Consider the following 17031-nt stretch of genomic DNA (forward strand, 5'->3'; position numbering starts at 1 on the left):
GGCTACTATTCCCCCTTCTCTTGTCTCCAGATTGGGTGGGGTTTGGAACTCCGTTCCATTGAAGTAAATGGAGCTTAATTGCAAACCACACCTGAACTGGACACAAGAGGGGGAAAAGTAGCTATGTTTTTGTAGCGCTGGATAACCCCTTTAAGAAAAACCTAGCTACTTTCTTGCCAAAATAGTGCCATCCCTGTCCTCAGGTTGTGTGCAGTACTATAAATGGGATCCAATCACCTCAAAAGAACTGAGCTGCAATACCACTTACAAACCGAGGACAATTGTGGCGCCGTTTCTGAAAGAAATCAGCTCAGTTTTTCTGATCCTTAAATTTCTCACTAGTTCTGAACTACAGGCCACACACAAAAAAAAAAAAAAAAAACACCTGACTACATTTGCAAAATATGTTTGTGTGAAACCAGCATAGGGGAACAGGTGATGCTGGATAGGAATGGAAAATAGCCGGCCAGATGTGAACTTGGATAGGAGTTATGTTCCATACTTACAGATTAAGCTGTTAGACTGTTAACTGGCTGCATTATATCAGATTACTCTTAAGGGTATAAACCCACACACCGTATACGCAGCGTATTTACGCAGCACACACCGTATACGCAGCAAACGCAGCAAATACGCAGCAGATTAGATCTAAATAACTGAACACAGCATCAAATCTGCTGCGTATACGCTGTGTGTGTTTGTACCCTAAGGGTACAAACCCACACACCATATACGCAGCCTATTTACTGCTGCGATACGCAGCAAATACGCAGCAAACACGCAGCAGGTTAGATCTAAATAACTGAACACAGCATCAAATCTGCACCACCACATCTGCATCAAATCTGCTGCGTTTTTGCTGCGTATCTGCTGTGTATACGGTGTGTGGGTTTGTACCCTATGGGTACAAACACACACACCGTATAAGCAGCAGATCTGCAGCAGATTTGATGGTGCAGATTTGATGCTGTGTTCAGTTATTTAAATCTAATCTGCTGCGTATTTGCTGCGTATTTGTTGCGTATTTGCTGCGTATCGCAGCAGTAAATACGCTGCGTATACGGTGTGTGTGTTTATACCCTCAGTGTACAAACACACACACCGTATACGCAGCAGATCTGCAGCAGAATTGATGGTGCAGATTTGATGCTGTGTTCAGTTATTTAGATCTAATCTGCTGCGTATTTGATCTAAATAACTGAACACAGCATCAAATCTGCACCACCAAATCTGCTGCAGATCTGCTGCGTATACGGTGTGTGTGTTTGTACCCTAAATCTAAACAGTATTCATTATTTTCTTTTGTTATAATGCTTTAACCCCTTAACCAGGCTAATTTTCGTTTTTGCGTTTTCATTTTTTCCACCTTGTGCTTAAAAGGCCATGGCACTTGCATTTTTACACCTACAGACCCGCATGAGCCCTTATTTTTTGCATCACTAATTGTACTTTGCAATGACAGGCTGAACATTTGCATAAAATATGCAGCGAAACCAGAAAAAAATTATATGCGCAGCGAAATTGAAAAAAAAAAACACAATTCTTTTTCTATGGGGGGGGGGGGGGGGGGTTGTTTTTACGCCGTGTGTCCTATGGAAAAACTGACATGTTATATATGTTCCTCAAGTCGTTACGATTACAACGATATGTAACATGTATAACCTTTATATTATCTGATGACCTGTAAAAAATTCAAAACATTGTTACCGAATATATGTTCCTTAAAATCGCTCCATTCCCAGGCTTATAGCGCTTTTATCCTTTGGTCTATGGGGCTGTGTGAGGTGACATTTTTTGCGCCATGATGTGTTCTTTCTATCAGTACCTTGATTGCGCATATGCAACTTTTTGATCGCTTTTTATTACAATTTTTCTGGATTTGATGCGACCAAAAATGCGCAATTTTGCACTTTGGGATTTTTTGGCGCTTACGCCATTTACCGTGCGAGATCAGAAATGTGATTAATAGTTTGGGCGATTACGCACGCGGCGATAGCAAACATGTTTGTTTACTTATTTATTTAGTTATTTATTTTTATTTATAACATGGGAAAAGGGGGGGTGATTGAAACTTTTATTAGCGGAGGGGGCTTTTTATTAATAACACTTTTTTTTTAACTTTATCTTTGACAGTTGTATCTGATTACCTTATTAGCATGCACGGCAATCGGACCATGCACGCTAATAGCCGCGGCCCTGGGCTACATAAGGCACCCGGGACCGCGGCAGTTCAGAGCGGGGTCGCCGCCTGGCCCCGCTCTGAACGCCCACACCCACGCAAGGACATACAGTTACATCCTCGTGCGGGAAAGGATTAAAGGGAACCTGTCAGACGGGACGCAGGCGCAGAACCCGCCCGACCCCCCCGATGCAGCCCCAGATACTTACACCCTTTCCTGCAAGTCCCGCTCCTGGAACCGGTCCCAGGACGGAGATATCGACGCCCGAAGCTGAGCGCGCTGTATGCTAATCAGCAGAGATGAGTCCGATGCCCATCTCTGCCCACCTCTGCAGCGCGCGTGCACCGCTTCCGACGGGAATATCTTCGTCCCGGGACCAGGTCCAGGAGCAGGACTTGCAGGAAAGGGTAAGTATCCGGGCTGTACCAGGGGGTCGGGGAGCCCAAATTCAATTTAGATTTTTTGTTTTTCCTCCTTGTCTTAAGAGCCAGATCTTGTTTTTTTCAGGAACAGGTGTACTTTGTACAGGCGCCTTTTGATCTACCATACATGTATGATGGAACCCCCAAAATATAATTTACGGGGTGAAATTGGGGAAAAAAAAACACAATTCTGCAAATTGTGGGGGGGTTCCCTGTTTACATAATGCACTTTACAATAAAACTCTTATAGCGTTTCTTTTTTTTTTTTTTACCTACAGGGCTGTATAAGGCGTCATTTCTTGCGCCATGATCTCATTTTTATTAATACCATATTTGTGTAGATGAGATGTATTGATCAATTTTTATTAATTTTATTTTAAATAAAATGCAATAAAAATCAATCTTAGCGTATTTTTACCTCTCTGTTTACACCATTGACCGTGCGGGAATAATAGGATTTTAGTAGATCAGACGATTACTACAGTATATTATATGTTTATTTATTTTTATGTGTTTTATTTATAAAATGGAAAAGGGAGGTGATTTAAACTTTTATTGGGGGTGGGGCTATAGTGTGTTTTTTAAAACTATTAATTTTTGTTACATTTTTAATGTCCCCTTGAGGGACTAACATTTTACATTGGATTTCTTACACTGATCATTGATTTAAGTGTACCTGTTACGGGGGGAAAAAAAAAAAACTTATGACATGTCAAAAGTTTTGATTGGTCCGGGTCTGAGTGCTCAGACCTGTACCGATCGGAAGATGGAGCGGAGAGAGGACCACAGCTGCAGCGCGTTCTCTCCCTGTTCAGAGGTTTTTTTAAAAAAAGTTAAGCTCTGACTTTTTTTTAATTCAGAGCGGGAGAGGACGCGTTGCAGCATGGTCTTATCCCCGCTCCATCTCCCGATTGGTACGGATTTGAGCACTCAGACTTGGACCAATCAAAACTTTTGACATGTTTGTGACGTCACGGCTCAATTTGTCTATCAAACGACTGCCTCTGTGCAAAAGAACCGGAACTTTTCCATGATACCTAAAAAAAAATTTATAAAATAATGAATGTAAATTGCCTTATATCACATCCCTTGCTGATTTAGATTTTGAAAGTTATGACAGAGGCACTTTAAAGCGTCACTGTCGTATATTTTTAAGAAACTTTGGAATTGAGTTTATTAGGTCAGGTCACAAAAGAAAAACTGGACTATGTATCTGTATATTTTCAATTTGCAAAGCACTTGAGGTCATGTGAAGGAGGCCTAAGGCGTTGTGCACACATCCTTTTATTCCCTGCAATACGGAAATTCACAGGATACTGTCCAGAAGCTTTCAACAAAAAAAATATCCACAATGTATCCGTTTTAGATCTGTCTGCTTCCTTCTCCATCACAGTGGATGTGGGGGCACAGAGCACGAGTGTTGTGTACACAGCCCAGCAGGAGCAGTAAAGCTGCCTTCTAACATTTGAGTTCTTGTTGTGTTTTCTGCTACTTTTTTATTTACATAATTAGAACCTAAATGACCGGTGTGATGTGATCAGCATTACCAGACTTGTCAGATTGTTTACAACCAGGAAAGACAGTCGCTAACTCATGTTTTGTCAGCTGCTGCTCATAAAGCACAATCCGTAAAATGCATGGGTTTCTTTACGCCTTCTCATTGTAGTTCACAAACGCAAGTGTGGGAACCTAGTAGTGCATTTAGCGATAATGATGGCATTTGAGCGATAATCGTCTTGTGTAAACACAGCCAACGATCAAGCGACGAGCGAGAAATCTATCGTGATCTTTCAACATGTTCTCAAATCGTTGTTGGTCGTTCGCTGAAAATTTGCAGATCGCTTCATCTGAACAGTCTTTCAAAGATTCACCCTATGTGTGAGATGGGCTTAAGCGATCTTAAAAACGATTGCAATAACGATTTTTTAAACAATTTTTCACTTCGTCTAAACGCTGATCGTTATAAAAACCAAATTGTTGCTTCAAAATCGGTAAGTGATCGATTGGGCGAATTATCGCTCCGTGTAAACGCATCATAAAGGTCCATTTACACACAAAGATTATCTGCTAAAGATTTGAAGCCAAAGCCAGAAACAGACTGTAAACAGATCAGGTCATAAAGGAAAGCCTAAGATTTCTCCTCTTTTTAAATCCATTTCTGGCTTTGGCTTCAAATCTTTGGCAGATAATCTGTGTAAATGGTCCTGTTAAATGGGCCGATGGCAGCTAGATCAATAATGTAAATGAGCACCTATTGCACAGTGCAGCAAGGGCTATATGTGTGTGTGTGTATATATATATATATATATATATATATATATATATATATATATATATATATACACACACACACACACACACACATATATATATATTTATTAGTGGTGCCTTGGCTTACGAGCATAATTCGATCACTCTTAAACCAAAGCAAATTTTCCCATAAGAAATGACAGAAATGCAGACAATTGGTTCAACACCCCAAAAATAATGATTTATTATAGAGATGAGCGAACCTCGAACATGCTGGAATCCATGCGAACCCAAACTTTCAGCATTTGATTAGTGGTGGCTGCTTAAGTTGGATAAAGCCCTAAGGCTATGTGGAAAACATGGATATAGTCATTGGCTGCATCCATGTTTTCCAGACAACCTTAGAGCTTTATCCAAGTTCAGCAGCCGCCACTAATCAAATGCCGAACGTTTGGGTTCGGATCGACTCGAGCATGCCCGAGGTTCCCTCATCTCTAGTTTATTATTCTGAATAACATGTAAAACAGATGAAACAAACATTTAGAAACAGCAGAATGTGATATTATGATGATATACTGTGCAGTAATGGAGAGGATGGAAAACACAAGGGCTGACAGAGACTGCAGGGAGCATGAAGGAATGAGCAGGGCAGATGTGGGCACATACATGCAGCACTCTCTGTCCGGGGAGAGAGGGGTTACAGCTGTGGAGAGATTACCTCCACAGTCCTGTCCCCTGATGCAAGCCTCAGCCTGAAGTGGATCTGCTATGATTTGGAAGGTGAGGGAGACTTCCTGGGTCAGAGTACAGGGCTGTAGGCCCCACTATGCAGACCATGTCCCTTCCCAAATTTCCTTCCCACCCAGTACAGGGAGCTCTTACACCAAAGCAATGCTCTTAAACCAAGTCACAATTTTGAAAAACTGAGCTCTTAAACTAAAACGCTCTTAAACCAAGTTACTCCTAAACCAAGGTACCACTATATATATATATGTATGCGCATTGTCCATAGAAAAAAAGATAATGTTCTATCTGGTCTCACCCCTTATATTGACAAAGGAGGCTATATATATATATATATATATATATATATATATATATATAAATAAAAGTTTTAGCACCACTTTGTGATATTCATAAAATTATTTGAATAACCAAATGAAACTACCAGTCAGTAGGAAACATGTTTTAATCGGTCAGTGCTCAGTTTTTATCCGAGTGGTTGGACCACCATAATTCATTATAACGAGAGGCAGGAAGTTATGCATATCAATCCCCGGCTCGCTGCTATCTCCAGCTAACTGCACAATACCAGCTCCATTATAGATTTATGGAGCGTGTCTCATGCAGCGAGATGGAAAAGGTGGAGAGCTGGGAAGTGCACAACCATGTGATTCTCTCAGCTGGTTCTAATGATCGTAGGGGTCTGAACACTTAGGGAACAAACACACACACCGTATACGCAGCAAATACGCAGCAGATACGCAGCAGATTTGATGCTGTGTTCAGTTATTTAGATCTAATCTGCTGCATATTTGTTGCGTATTTGCTGCGTATCGCAGCAGTAAATACGCTGCGTATACGGTGTGTGTGTTTGTACCCTAAGATCCTATCCGATCAAAACTTTTGAGGTGTCAGTTTCTAATGACAGGGACACTTTAAGATGATGCAGTCACTACACAAACATTCTATGTCTAAGTATTCTATGTCTAAGTATTCTGGGAAAGGTGGATGAAAGCTATGTTGAGCAGGGGCTTTATATAAATTTACTTCTATTAAAAAAATCTTATGTCTTCCAGTACTTTTTAGCTACTGCATGTCCTGCAGGAAGGGATGCATTCTCTCCAGTCTGACAGTGCTCTCTGCTGCCACCTCTGTCCATATCAGGAACTGTCCAGAGCAGGGGCAAATCCCCATAGAAAACCTCTCCTGCTCTTCAGACTGGAAAGAATAAACCATTTCATGCAGGACATACAGCAGCTCATAATTACTGGAGGACTTGAGATTTTTTAATATAAGTAAATTACAAATTTCTGACACAAGTTGATTTGAAAAAAAAAAAAGTTTTTTTGGGGGTGAACTACCCGTTTAAATTAGAGTGCACAAGCCTGTCGGTGTGAGGCTGTTATAGAAGGCTTCCACCTGCTGACACCCCGTCATTATGTTGAGGGAAGCTGAATATCTGACCACACAGGCACGTCAGACAACCTCCTAAATGCTGCAAACATTACTGAACGCTGCATTTGAGGTCATGTTCCCAAATGCGTCTAAAACCGCGCACCCAATGCATTTACCAACAGCCACTCAATTTGCTGATCAAACACGGCCAACACGGCCGTAAGGGGAAGTGGTTTAGGCCTCATGCAGGGACCACAGATGTGGGAATGTGACCTAATGGTACTTTTACACGAAGCGATAATTCGCCTGATCGCAGCGATTTTGAATGAACAATGTTTTTTTTACAACTATCAACGTTTAGATGGACCAATACATCGTACGGAAAAATCGTTATGCGATCGTTTTGCAATCGCTTAAGCCTATCTCCCACATTGGTGAAATCGTTGAAAGAATGTTCCCACGGAACGATCAGCGAATTTTTTGCGAACGATCAACGGCGATTTGAGAACATGTTGAAAGATCAAAATGAACGGTTTCTCGCTCGTCGCTTGATCGGTCGCTGTGTTTACACATATGATTATCGTTCGAATTCGATCGTTATCGTGCAAAAACGAACAATAAATCGTTCCGTGTAAAAGGACCATTAGGGTACAAACACACACACCGTATACGCAGTGTATTTACTGCTGTGATACGCAGCAAATACGCAGCAGATTAGATCTAAATAACTGAACACAGCATCAAATCTGCACCATCAAATCTGCTGCAGATCTGCTGCATATACGTCCTGTGTGTTTGCACCCTTAGGCTATGTTCACACTACGTATATTTGAGGCTGTACAGCAACCAAAACAAGGAGTGGATTGAAAACACAGAAAGGCTATGTTCACATAATGTTGTAATTGAGTGGATGTCCGTCATTTAATGGCAAATATTTGCTGTTATTTTAAACCAATGGCTGTTGTATTGAAATAAAGGAAGTTATTTACCGTTATATGGCGGCCATCCACTCAATTTCAACATTGTGTGAACAGAGCCTTTCTTTGTTTTTAATCCACTCCTGGTTTTGGTTGCTATGAGGACCTGACATGAGGACCAAATACAGCCTCAAATATACATAGTGTGAACCCAGCCTTAGGGTGTTTAACAACTGATGTGTGATTTCTCATAGCAGCCAGCACCTGCCTTGTATAAGGTGAGCGAACATAGTACATTCCAAGCTCGCATCCACTGTACATGTATGACAGCTATTGCCAAGGGGTTAAAATAAGTTTTGTACTGCCAAAAAATGTACAACCTCCACGGCCAGCAAAGCTTGAAGACTACTACTGCGATGAGGTACAGTACATACAGAATACGTAACTTGTTGTAGCCATTATTGGCCATTAACAAATTAGCCATTAACCACTATGTAAAGCACCTGGCTGGGTGTTCTGGTTGCATTGCTTCTAGAGATCACCTCTGCAAGAGTGCACTCACACAGTAAGGTTGGGTTCACACTATGTTTTTGCAACCCGTTTTTTGGGGAAAAAAAGGATGAAAAACAGATGGAAAAAACAGATGCATGTGTGTGCATCCGTTTATCCATTGAATTCCATTATTAAAAAAAAGGATCAAAACGGATCGGGTTTTTTTTACGTACACAAAACGTAGTTGACCTCATTTTTGTGTCAGTTAAAAAAAAAAGATCTGTTTTGATTTTTTTTTTTTTTATAATGGAACTCAATGAAAAAACGGATCAAAACGGATGCACACACATGCATCCGTTTTTTTGCAAAAAAATGGATGGAAAAAACAGATTGCAAAAATGTAGTGTGAACCCAGCTGGGTTTACACTGCGTTTTTGCAATCCTCTTTTTTTTTCATCCTATTTTTTTTAAATAAAAAACGGATGCATTTGTGTGCATCCATTTCTCCATTGACTTCCAATTAAAAGAAAAAAAAAAAAAGAAAAACGGATCATTTTTTAACTCAGTTGACCTAATCTTTGTGTCCGTAAAAAAAAAAAAAAAAAAAAAAAAGTATCTGATTTGTTCAGTTTTTTATTATAATGGAAGTCAATGATGCACACAAATTTTTTCTTCATCAGATGAAAAAGACGGATTGCAAAAATGGCCCTGTTTTCCATTAAAAACGTCCGTTTTCACACAATGTATTGAAAGGGGGACGTTGTGACGGAGGTGGGATCCCGCTTCCGTCACTGACTGGCTGAGCGGACTTGAAATGTTACATCTCAAGCCCGCGTCAGAGACCAGGAAGCGGCCGGGCAGCGAAGACCGGAGCGCCGCGATGCGGGACCTGCCGCTTAAACCGGGGAGCCGAGTGGACGTCGTTGCCCTCAGCCACCTCCTCCCCGGCCATATCGAAAAAAATCCCCTCCACTGGACTACCCCTTTAAGTCTCAGCAAACATCTGTCCACACTGTTTTTCAGCGTCCACCCTTGCAAAAAACACCAACATCAAAATTGGTGCATGACTTTTTTTGAGCTCCAAAATGCTGCGGCCAGATGTTAGCTGAGAACCAACAGGGAAATATGAAACGCCATAGCCACATAACATTTTGGTGCATGATATTTATTTTGGTGTTTGGGGCAGTTTTGCAAAATTGCAGCGGGCTCTGCATTCACCATTTTTTGTAAAGTGTGTTTTATGCACGTCAGTTTTTGCTTACAATTTTCCATGTCAGTGCAGCCCCTGCTTCCCTGTTGCCATTCTCCATGCTGCTCCCCACAGCATCCAGCTTTCAGACCCAGGGTGCCATCACCCATCTCTGTCTTGAAATCATCTTGATTGTAAAGTTCATGCGTAGGGGTCATGTAATGCAACAGCTGAGGAGCCACAGCATGATAGGAGTTGCAGTGCAGCCACAGGAGGACAGGAGCAGCAGTCCTGCAGCAGCCAAAGAGCAACAGCTGGCCAGCCCTGGTATAAGGAGACTGCAACAGCTGGCCACAGTGTTATGGGCCTTGTAGCTTTGCAGCTGCTGTCACAGAGCCCCAGCAGGATGTTAACTGTAGTTTTGCAACAGCCTGAGAGCCACAGCATCACGGGAGTTGTAGTTTTGCAACAGCTGGAGGACCGCACCATGAAGAGAGTCGTTGTTTTGCAACAGCTAGAACCATGGCATAATGGGAACTGCAGTTTTGCAACAGCCAGAAAGACACTGCAGGTTAGGGTGCCTTTACATAGAGATTTATCTGACAGGTTTTTGAAGCCAAAGCCAGGAACAGACTATAAACAGGGAACAGTTCTCTTCTCAAATCCACTCCTGGCTTCGGCTTCAAAAATCTGTCAGATAAATCTCTGTGTAAAGGCACCCTTAGCCATAGCATGATAAGACTGGTCAGCCAGAGTATCACGGGCAGTACTGGAACAGCTGGGGAGAAATAGCACAATAGGAACTGTAGTTGTGCAACAGCAGAAGTAACACAGCATGATGGGAGTTGTAGTTTTGAGGGGGAAAAAAATAAAGGAAAGCCATAGGATGGTGGGAGTTGTGGTGGTGCAACAGCAGAAGTAACGCAGCATGGTGGGAGTTGTAGTGTTGCAACAGCAGAAGTAACACAGCATGGTGGGAGTTGTAGTGTTGCAACAGCAGAAGTAACGCAGCATGGTGGGAGAAAATTTGAAAATTAAAAAAAAAAAAACAACACACAGAAAGCCATAGATAGCATGGTGGCAGTTTGTAGTTTTGCAAGAGCTGTTGAGCCGCAGGTTGGGAAACACTGGTTTACATAATACACTTCTACAGAAACCAAACACAGAGGTGGTAGATGCCCCGGATGATGGATGGAGTTATGTACAGCTCCTCAACATCCTCCAGAAATATCACCATAAACAAAGTAGTATATATCTAAGATACAGAGGCCAACCATGAAGTATATATCTAAGATACAGACGCCAACCATGAAGAATATATCCAAGAATACAGAGGCCAACCATGAAGTATATATCTAGGATACAGAGGGCAACCATGAAGGATCTATCCAAGATACAGAGGCCAACCATGAAGGATCTATCCAAGATACAGAGGCCAACCATGAAGTATATATCCAAGAATACAGAGGCCAACCATGAAGTATATATCCAAGAATACAGAGGCCGACCATGAAGTATATATCCAAGAATACAGAGGCCGACCATGAAGTATATATAAAGAATACAGAGGCCAACCATGAAGTATATATTTAGGATACAGAGGCCAACCATGAAGTATATATTTAGGATACAGAGGCCAACCATGAAGTATATATTTAGGATACAGAGGCGACCCCCTGCCTCCTCCCATCACTGTAAAAGTTGTGAGAAGGATGGCACACACAGCCAGCTGTCCCCTGGCTCCTGCACACAGACAAAAAGATAGAAGACAATCTCTGTGCACACAATGGAGCCCAGGAGGGGAGACCCTGCCCCCAAAATACACAGGAACCCCCCATACCCGGGCAGAGGAACTACGCCATACAGGGGCGGGGGGGCTTCATGTGTGACAGCGGGGAGCAGACCCCCTCACAGCACGGACAGGGTGGGGGGCTGCCAGACACACTTACTTGCTCGCAGATGTCTGTGTACAGCGCAGGAACCACTATCCGCTATCGGCAGAGGAGGAATGAGGGAGGGCACAGCGCTGTGCTGCTCGCCTGGCGGCCGGACGGAGGAGGGAGGCGCCTGGGCGAGCGGGCGGGGGGCGGCAGAGACATGGGGGGAGACTGCTGCTGCTGCTGCTGAGACAATGTAACCGGGCGGCAGGAACTGACACACAGGGGATATCCTGTGCGAGGAAGCCGGGGGGCTGCTGAGTGCGGTGACAACCATCGCCTCACGGCTACATGTACAGGACCCGGGGCTGGGGGAGCTCGGGGCTCATTGAAGTAACTTATGACGTGACTAGAGGCGACTTTGGGGGGAGCACAAGGTGGTTTGGACACTTTACAGGGGTGCCCGTGGATTTTGGGGTGTTGTGAAGTGTTTCTGAGGTGAGGTACATCTGGTTCATGTGAGGTAACATGGCTTTTATGTGGTGGATGAATTTGCGCTTTTTTTTTTTAGCTCTGGTACTTTTAGGATAGCTTCACACGTACCGTATCGCTGCGTTAATAACGCTACGAGTCGGCTAGGTCCTGGCAGATCACTTTCACTGCTTCCGCCTGGCCAATCAGTGTGTTGCCCTGCCGCAGCCACTGATTGGCTGGGCGGGAGAGCAGTACACCGGGACCCCGTACACCGAGGACAGGTAATGTATACAGAGCGCGAGCCGGGCGGCATCAGAAGGGGTTATGCGGCCGGCAGAATTACATACACGCAGCGGTCGTTCAGACAGCTGCGAGTATTAAGTGAAAGTGATCTGCCAGGACCTAGCCGACTCGCAGCGTTATTAACACTGCGAGTCTGTACTAGAGATGAGCAAACCGGGTTTGGGTTGGAGTCGATCCGAGCCCAAACATTCGGCATTTGATTAGCGGCGGCGGCTGAACTTGGATAAAGCTCTAAGGTTGTCTGGAAAACATGGATACAGCCAGTGACTATATCCATGATTTCCACATAGCCTTAGGGCTTTATCCAACTTCAGCAGCCACCGCTAATCAAATGCCGAAAGTTCGGGTTCGGATGGACTCGAGCATGCTCCAGGTTCGCTCATCTCTAGTCGGTACGTGTAAAGCTACCCTTAATATGTTTGTTTGGAAGTGTCTCCTGTAGAGATGAGCGAACCTGGAGCATGCTCAAGTCCATCCGAACCCGAACGTTCGGCATTTGATTAGCGGTGGCTGCTGAACTTGGATAAAGCCCTAAGGCTATGTGGAAAACATGGATATAGTCATTGGCTGTATCCATGTTTTCCAGACAACTTTAGAGCTTTATCCAAGTTCAGCAGCCCCAGCTAATCAAATGTCGAACGTTCGGGTTCGGATGGACTCGAACACGAACCTGGTTCGCTCATCTCTAGTCTCCTACACTTTAACCCTTTAAGGACATGGCCCATTTTCGTTTTTACGTTTTCGGTTTTTCCTCCTTGTGTTTAAAAGGTCATAGCACTTGCATTTTTCCACCTAGAAACCCACATGACCCCTTATTTCTTGCGTCACTAATTGTACTTTGCAATGACAGGCTGAATTTTTGCATAAAGTACACTGCGAAACCAGAAAAAAATTCAAAGTGTGGTGAAATTGAAAAAAAAAACGCATTTCTTTTATTTGGGGGAAATGTGTTTTTACGCCATTCGCCCTGGGGTAAAACTGACTTGTTATGCATGTTCCTCAAGTCGTTACGATTAAAACGATATATAACATGTATAACTTATATTGTATCTGATGGCCTGTAAAAAATTCAAACCGTTGTTAACCAATATACATTCCTTAAAATCGCTCCATTCCCAGGCTTATAGCGCTTTTATCCTTTGGTCTATGGGGCTGTGCGAGGTGTCATTTTTTGCGCCATGATGTGATCTTTCTATCGGTACCTTGATTGCGCATATACGACTTTTTGATCGCTTTTTATTACATTTTTTCTGGATTTGATGCGACCAAAAATGCGCAATTTTGCACTTTGGGATTTTTTTGCGCTGACGCCGTTTACCGTACGAGATCAGGAATGTGATTAATTAATAGTTCGGTCGATTACGCACGCGGCGATACCAAACATGTTTATTTATTTATTTGTTTACTTTTATTTAAAACCTGGGGAAAGGGGGGTGATTCAGACTTTTATTAGGGGAGGGGGATTTTTACTATTAACAACACGTTTTTTTTTTTTTTTTACACATATACTAGAAGCCCCCCTGGGGGACTTCTAGTATATACACTTTGATCTCTCATAGAGATCTCTGCAGCATAGATATGCTGCAGAGATCCATGAGATCGGCACTCGTTTGCTTTCGGCTGCTGCAGCCGGAAACAAACGAGTGCCGAGCCGAGGACGGCGCCATCTTGGACGCGTCCCCGGCCGGCATCAGTAACGGAGATCGCTCCTCCGGGACAAGGTCCCGGAGGAGCGATCTCCCCCACTAGACACCAGGGAAACCTTGCCTCCGGTAATCGGAGGCAGCTGTCAACTTTGACAGCTGCCTCCGATTAGCTAATTAGCGGGCACGGCGATCGGACCGTGCCCGCTAATAGCGGCGGTCCCGGGCTACACGCGGCACCCGGGATCGCGGCACTTCAAAGCGGGGCCGCCGCGCGGCTCCGCTTTGAAGTGCTAATGAGGACATAGGACGTACCGGTACGTCCTATGTCCTTAAGAGGTTAAGGGGATGGCCAGGCATACAACCGAAAACATGGCTGCTATCTTCCAGAAACAGCACCTCTCCTGTCTTTAGTTTGGATGTGGGTTTTGGAGCTCAGTTCCATAAAAGTAAATAGAGCAGAGTTGTAATACCACGCATAACCTGAGGACAGGGGCGGCGCTGTTTTTGTAAGAAAGCTGCTTTTTCTCACCTTGAATATCCCCATTAAGTGCATTTGGTGTGACACTGGGGGGCTTTGATGCTTTTGGAGTGTTGTAAAGTGGTAAAGTACAGTGGCTCAGTGGTTAGGCACTATTGAGGTTACAGGGCAGTACAGTGGCTTGGTGGTTAGCGCAAATATGCGAAAAGGGTGTATGTTCTCTATTTGTGATGGGTTTCCTCCCACATCCAAAACATACAGGTAGGCAAGTTAAGGTGGGTTAATCACAGCGAGTTCATTAGCAACTTGACCTCAGAATAACCCTCTCTGCACTGAACTGGAGACAAGAGAGGGGGAAAAGTGGCCATGTTTTTGTAGCGCTGGATAACCCCTTTAACCCCTAAACGACCTAGGACGTATCGGTACGCCCTGGAAGTCTGTGCCTATACGACCCTGGACATACTGGTACGTCCTAAGCTATGAAGCGCATTCCGGAGCGGAGCGCGCTTCATAGCAGGTGGGGGCCAGCTGCAATCAGCAGCCGGCACCTCGCCGTTAATGACACAGGGGGAGTCACACTGCAGGGGTCCCGATTGTTAAAACGGACTGCCGGAGGTCTCTCACCTTCCTCCGTGCTGTCCTATCGGCAATCTGCTGCACTAAGGCTGCACAGGCAGGCTCAATGAGCAGAGCGCTGATAACACTGATCAATGCTATGCCTATGGCATAGCAATGATCAGTGATGAAAATGAAAGTGATGAATTTACAAGTCCCCCAAAGGGACTTAAAATGTATAAAAAAAAAGTTAAAATCACTAATACACTACCCCTAAAGCCCCTCCCCCAATAAAAGTTTAAATCACCCCCCTTTCCCATTATATAAGTAAAACATATAAAAATAATTAAACATATAATATACCGTAGCGTGCGTAATTGTCCGATCTATTAAACTATAACAAGCGTCATTGTGAGCGGTGAACGGCGTACATGAAAAGAGGGAAAAAGTGCGCGGATTACCGATTTGATGTTACATTATATATATAAAAAAATTTTGAAAAAGTGATCAAAACGTCCGATCTTCACAAATATGGTATTAATAAAAACTAGAGATCATGGCAGAAAAAATGACACCCCATACAGCCCCGTAGGCGAAAAAATAAAACCGTTATAAGCGTCACAATAGGCCCATTTTATTAATAATTGCCAAAAAAAAAGAATTTCATAAAAAAAAATATATAACATTAGAGAATCTGTGTAACCTGCATATGGTTGTGTTCGGACTGACCTATAGAGTAATAGAATCATATCGCTTTTACCATATAGTACATTACGTAGACACAGGAACCCCCCAAACGTTACCATATTGCCATGTTACCATCTTTTTTACGATTTCACCAATGTATATCTTCATAAATAATAATTTTGGAATTCCATCATACATGTTATGGTAGAATGAAAGACGCCATTACACAGTACAACTACTCCTGTAAAAAACAAGCACTCACATGGCCCTATAGATAGAAAACTGAAAGTGCTAGAGCTCTTAGAAGGGGAGGAGGAAAAAAACGAAAGCGCAAAGATTAAAATTTGCGCGGTCCACTGGGTCATTTTGGGCCTGGTCCTCAAAGGGTTAAACAGGATAACTTTATTTACTTGTAGGGACTTCAGTGCAATACAGAATAATACACTTGTGGTAATTGCAGGTTCAGGCAGGAGGTAGAGAAATTGTGACAGCAAGGTAGAGCAGCAGAACGTCTTGAGGGCCCTGTCCAATGTAGCAGTGCACTCTGCCAGGATAGCGTAGTCGAAGGTAGAAATAACTGAAGATGATACTGGTACTCACCTATTGATCCCTCTGATGTGACAAACCTTATGCCCTATAGTGTCAGGGTGCCGTCCTGCTAGGGTAGTACGAGGTCCCAGGTCCCTACACTGGGTTGAGCAGACTTTCCGAGGCTTCCCAGAATAGCTGTGCATTGCAGTAGGATCCATAGGCTGAACTGCTGCTTTGTCCTACTGTGGTTAGTACCAAGCTCGGGTATACTGCCCTGTGTAGTGTATACACTGGCATGGACAAGGTTTGCCTCAGAGGATGCCCTCTCTCCTTAGGGGTCTAGCACTGCATGCTAGAGGTAGGTAGTTGCATAAGAAATATAAAAAGTCTCTTGGTCTCTGACAAGGGTCCTAGCCTGAGACAGGCCCTGGCTTCACTGCAGCAGGAGCTGCTCTCCGTGTCTTGCTCTCTCCACCTCCACTGACATAAGACCCTCCCACCAGGAACTAGCTCCTTTTTATAGGATTCCCTTAGCTAGGGATTGGTCGGATTGGTGCAGAAGAGAGAGGAGAGGTGATAGGGTGGGTTCATACTGAGGAATTCTCGTGGATAATATCCGTGGAATTCCGCTGTCTGTCCGCGCGCACGGCCACGCGCCTTTCCGCCGGCTCCATAGACACCATTCTATGGGCCGGCGTATTCCACATTCCGCCGAAAGAATTGACATGTCACGTCTTTCGGCGGATAGCGGAATACGCCGGCCCATAGAATGGTGTCTATGGAGCCGGCGGAAAGGTGCGAGGACAGCCGACGGAATTCCGCTGACATTATCCGCGAGAATTCCGTGGTGTGAACCCACCCTTAGGACGAGAGAAGAGGGAAACTAACCTGCACCTGTGATAGGATAGACAG

General features: G+C 43.9%; 1 protein-coding gene across 4 annotated transcripts in view; it reads right to left on the reverse strand.

Annotated features, from left to right (window-relative positions):
* Positions 1 to 11615, reverse strand: part of ST3GAL6 (ST3 beta-galactoside alpha-2,3-sialyltransferase 6) — a 156208-nt gene extending 144593 nt beyond the window's left edge. For all 4 annotated transcript variants that reach the window (XM_069945574.1, XM_069945572.1, XM_069945573.1 and 1 more), the window contains exon 1: positions 11518 to 11615. The gene's annotated coding sequence lies outside the window, so the exon portion shown is untranslated. The remainder of the gene's footprint in view (positions 1 to 11517) is intronic.
* Positions 11616 to 17031: the final 5416 nt, after the last annotated feature.

Source organism: Dendropsophus ebraccatus, chromosome 11 (genome assembly GCF_027789765.1).
Source record: "Dendropsophus ebraccatus isolate aDenEbr1 chromosome 11, aDenEbr1.pat, whole genome shotgun sequence".
NCBI lineage: Eukaryota > Metazoa > Chordata > Amphibia > Anura > Hylidae > Dendropsophus > Dendropsophus ebraccatus.